Raw genomic sequence first — 3,771 nt, 5'->3', positions numbered from 1 at the left:
GTGGGGGCTGGCAACTCGTGTCGGCAGGAGGAGGTCATCACCACAGCAAACCTGAGCCACTGTGCCATTGCGGATATGCCGCACGCCTGCAAGGTACAGTAAGGGGTCAGCAGGGGCTGTGGGTCTAGCATGGGTTTGTGGGGAGCAGCGTGCACCTTGCAGGGGAGGTGCCTGGATGTGAATTGGGGTTCGCTGTCTCTGGGTTTCAGAAAGCCACCTACCACCTGGAGGGCCCCATCCAATAGCTAGTCTCTCTTCCTGCACTCCTGCTGCCTCCCACATCCCTGGCTGGACCTTCCTCAGGCAGCCTGCACCCCATGGCCTTCAATCTAGCTCTGTATGTGCCCTCCTCGGCTCTCCACAGCCATCTTCCTGCTCTGTCCTGTCTGTCCCAGCGCCCCTGCCTGGGACTTACACCCCGCTTTTGGCTGCAGCAAGCAGATGAGAGCCTGAACTTCGAGGAGCAGATCCTGGAAGCTTCCAAATCCATTGCTGCAGCCATGAGCACCCTGGTGAAGGCAGCTTCAGCAGCCCAGCGAGAATTATCAGCCCAAGGAAAGGTAGGGCTTGGAAGGGGGTAAGAAAATCTAGAGCTATGGTGGGCTCTCCCTTCTCCCGGAGCTGCCTGCAGCCCTCAGGCTCCATGGCAAGGGGTGTGCAGGGCAATGAGCTTCACTCCTCCTCTCCTGCCTCACAGATGAGTGCCATCCCTGCCAATGCAGTGGATGATGGATAGTGGTCCCAGGGACTCATTTCAGCCGTAAGTATCAAGGTCATGCCCATGGGATGGGGGGGGACTCTCCTCTCGGCTCCTACTGCAAAGATGAGGATGCTCTGCCTTTGCACTTCTCCCATAGAAGAAGCAGGCTTGCTTCTTGTTCCCTCTCCCACCAGCTGAGATATGGCATGGAAGCTGGTCATCCCCATCCCATGTCCCACAACCTCTTTGGGGCCAGTCCAGGCATATCCTCTCCAGGGGAGGCTCCTGCATCCCCCCGACAGCCTCTCTCGTCGCAGGCACACATGGTGGCTGCTGCCACCAACCACCTGTGTGAAGCTACCAATGCAGCGGTGCAGGGCCATGCCAGTGAGGAGAAGCTCATCTCGTCAGCCAAGCAGGTGGCTGCCTTCACAGGGCAGCTCCTGGTGGCCTGCAAGGTGAAGGCTGACCACAACTCAGAGGCCATGAAGCGGCTTCAGGTGAGTCCCAGGCTGCCCTCCAGCCCCAGCTGCCTCCTCCTGGCTGCTTGAGAGGTGGGTGGGAGTTGGGTGAGGACACATGGGACTTCAGGGTGGGGCCCTCCACAGCAGAGGTGTCTCCCCAAGGCTCACGGTCCCTGCCTGTGTGTATCAGTGGGGAGTTTGTTGGTGTGCAGGCTCCAGGTAGCTTGGACTTTACTGCTGCTGTGTGCTGGGCATATGTGTGATGCTGGGCTGCTGAGCCCGCAGGCGTTCAGGGCTGATGAAATGGCATGGAAATGCCTGAAATGTGTGCACTGGATCCCTGGCATTTGAGAGGTTAATGTTTGGGGGGGCATGTTTTGTAGCACTCTTAATCCTCAGAGGCTATGGCACACAAGAGGTTAATGCTCATGTGTTGGGGGGTTAACATGGGGTCCCAGCGCTGGTCCCTCAGGGCAAAGGACAGGGGAGGGTCAGTGGGGCTGCCCCCCAGTCCCTGCCCCCCCAGTTCAGATGGGAGCCAGAGCCCAGGAGCAGCAGCGCCTGAAATGGTCATGAGCAGGTGGCAGTAGTGCAGCAGCAAGCCATGTAAAAGAATCCTTGCCTGCAGCTCCCAGCATGCCCAGCTGCCTCTCCTGCCTGCCAGCCTGGCCTGGGGCAGGGATTCCTTCACACCCCCCCCAAGCAGCAGTTGTGCCCTGGGGCTGGGACTTACTCTGCCGCTCCCCCTCTTCCCCGCTGCAGGTTGCCAGCAATGTGGTGAAGAGAGTGTTGGACAATCTGGTGAAGGTAGCACAGAAGGCGGCTGCCTTCCAGGACCGTGACGAGATGGTGGTGGTGAAGGAGAAGATGGTCGGGGGAATTGCACAGGTGAGGAGTGGGGCCGCTCTCATGGAGCAGGGGTGGCTCTAACTACCACCACAGCCTGAGTGCACTCATCTCAGGAGCATGTCCTACCACCCACTGGCACAGGGCACATCTCTGGAGAGCCTCAAAAAAATGGTGCGGGTGCACCCATCCCACCCAGTGCCAGTTAAACACAGTGGCTTCACCCTTGTCCTGCCATGTGTAGCAGCGGGCATAGCCAGTGACTGTTCACGCTCCCAGGAGCATAATGCCCTGGCTTCTCATGGTGTGGTGCCTGCACCATCCTAGTGTCCAGGACACGTGTGAAAGGCAGAGTATTTGGTAAGGGGTGAGAGCTGCCTGGTATGGGCTGCCACAGGTCTGAGCACTGCCTCCTAGCCACAGGCTTGCAGCTGAGACCCTCCACAGGGCATGTGGGGCTGAGCCCCGGGAGCTCTACTGCTCCCCGTTATATCCAGAGGATCACAGTCCCACTGTAGGGACAGTAGCCCTCATGCCCGGGGCCACGCCAGCCTAGGGAGGCTGTAGCTGTGATGAGAGGCTGTGTGGAGAGCCTGGCTCTGTGCTCGGCATTGCCATGGCGGAGACTCTAGCCATCCCCAATGGAGGCAGTTGTGACCCTGGGGTGCTTGCCATTCTCTCCCTGCAGATCATTGCCGCCCAAGAGGAAATGTTGCACAAGGAGCAGGAGCTGAAGGAGGTGCAGAAGAAGCTGGCCGTGATCCAGCAGCAGCAGTACAAGTTCCTGCCCTAGGAGCTGCAGGCCGAGGAGCAGAACTGAGCCCTGCACCCTCCTGCCACTCACCGCACAGACTGCCACCTGCCTGCTCCTATTTAAGACAGTCTGCCTCTAGTGAAGGGCTGCCTGGGCTGGACCAGAGCTCTGCCTGCACCCAGAACGCTGGGACTAACCCAGCCCCCGCTCGCTGGTGCCGTACCAGCAACTCCACCACCCAGCCCACCTTCCCACCTGTGCCCAGGGCACAGACAGAGTGCCTGGAGGAGCCCGGCTGGCATGGGAGCCAGGGCTGCACCTGCTCAGGGCTCACCCACCAGCCCCAGGGTGGGGGGCCAGAGAGCTCCCCTGTGCAGGGAATGTTTCCACATGCCTTCATCATTCCTACTTGTGCTCCTTTCTTCTCTCTCCTCTGCATGGGAGGGGAGAGGCAGGCAGCATGGTCCCTCGCTGAACTCTTGCATGGAGCTGCCTTTCAACTCCAGTGCCTTATTGCCGGCTGAATCTCCCTCCTTCTCTTTCTCCCCAGCTCCCCTGGGAGGCACTGAGCCCCCCTCCTATGAGCATCTTCTTCAGCCTGGGCCCCTCGTGGAAGGGCTGGAAGGTGCGCTGCCTCTACTCGAGGTGGGGTAATGTGATGGCTTTGCCCCTGGAGCTGCTCTTTGCCTTCCCACTGGGCTTTCCCCCCTCGTGGCCCCAGCCACCTCTGCTTTCTTCCTCCTTCTCGAGTGCCTGCATAATTTTCCAAGATCTGCAGTATTTTTATAACTTTTCCATTTCTCTAGTATCAACATTCATTTATTAAGCTTCCCCTATTAACCATTGGAGGAAACCAACTTCCCCCTGAGGCTCTGGGCTGGGGGATGCTGATATCTCCTTGGAAAGATGCATTCATCAATAAAATCTGATTTTCCTGCTTTCTCAGTGCCTGGGTATCAATGGGTCCCCCAAGGAGAAAGGGGGAGCTGGTGGGCAGGGGGGCTATG

The 3,771-nt window shown here is 58.9% G+C and overlaps 1 pseudogene across 1 annotated transcript in view; it reads left to right on the top strand.

The window, feature by feature from the left end:
• Positions 1-2,830, top strand: part of LOC104287026 — a 12,879-nt pseudogene extending 10,049 nt beyond the window's left edge. Inside the window, exons 23-28 of the transcript XR_717899.1 lie at positions 28-93; positions 435-565; positions 703-760; positions 1,018-1,200; positions 1,927-2,052; positions 2,699-2,830. The product of XR_717899.1 is annotated as a talin-1-like (transcript). The remainder of the gene's footprint in view (positions 1-27; positions 94-434; positions 566-702; positions 761-1,017; positions 1,201-1,926; positions 2,053-2,698) is intronic.
• The last annotated feature ends 941 nt before the right edge of the window (positions 2,831-3,771 follow it).

The sequence above is a fragment of the Charadrius vociferus genome, unplaced genomic scaffold (assembly GCF_000708025.1).
Source record: "Charadrius vociferus isolate BGI_N301 unplaced genomic scaffold, ASM70802v2 scaffold1355, whole genome shotgun sequence".
NCBI classification, from domain to species: domain Eukaryota; kingdom Metazoa; phylum Chordata; class Aves; order Charadriiformes; family Charadriidae; genus Charadrius; species Charadrius vociferus.
Note: the sequence above shows the minus strand (reverse complement) of the source record. Positions and strands in the feature narration are given on the sequence as shown.